Source organism: Cupressus sempervirens, chromosome 2 (assembly GCF_028749045.1).
Source record: "Cupressus sempervirens isolate cs-2001-9-10 chromosome 2, ASM2874904v1, whole genome shotgun sequence".
Classification (NCBI taxonomy): Eukaryota; Viridiplantae; Streptophyta; class Pinopsida; order Cupressales; family Cupressaceae; genus Cupressus; species Cupressus sempervirens.
This window is the reverse complement of record NC_143119.1, coordinates 762,989,021-762,989,761: the sequence shown is the minus strand read 5'-3', so window position 1 is coordinate 762,989,761 and position 741 is coordinate 762,989,021.

The window sequence follows — 741 nt, the reverse complement described above, 5'->3', positions numbered from 1 at the left end:
ATGTGATCATGGTGTCATAGATTTTGGCATGACATGATTGGTTATATAGGTACATCCTTGATGTTCATTAGCTTGGATTTCTGATTTAGTTATGGTGGTATATCTTTTTGGTTGAGGATCATGGTTATTTGGTTTCTTTTGAGGAGCTCATGATGTGCACTTTGAGTTCTTTGATGGTTTGATGCCTTGGTTGATTCTCATGGTTAGAGGATGGGTTTTCATTATGATGTCATGGATAGCTTGGATACACGGTTTAATGGGAGCTTGTGACAGTGATGGGGTGACAGTGCAGTATTAGTTCCTGGTTTGGTTTGGATCTTCATATAGGAGATGGATTCTATGATGCCATAGGTGACTTGGTACCACAATTGAGTGGGAGTTGTTGGCATTGATATATTTATTGAGTGTTTTGCAGATGTTGGAGGTTTGTCTTAGATCCTGTTGCTGCAGAAGCATCTTTGACATTTGCATGGTGCACTTGTTATCTTCATGGTGTATGAAGATGGTTAGATCTTGAGGACTCATGGAGTTCTTGGTTATCTTCATGGTATGTGGAGATGGTTCTTCATGGTATGTGGAGATGGTTTTCTTCATGGTGTGTGGAGATGGTTGCATCTTGAGGACTCATAAGGTTCTTGGCAAAGGTGTGGTTTATGCTTTTATTTGGCATGTTATCCTTGGTATGAGGATGGTTTTATTATTATGTCATGGTATACTCTTGATACGCGTTTAGAGTTGTGA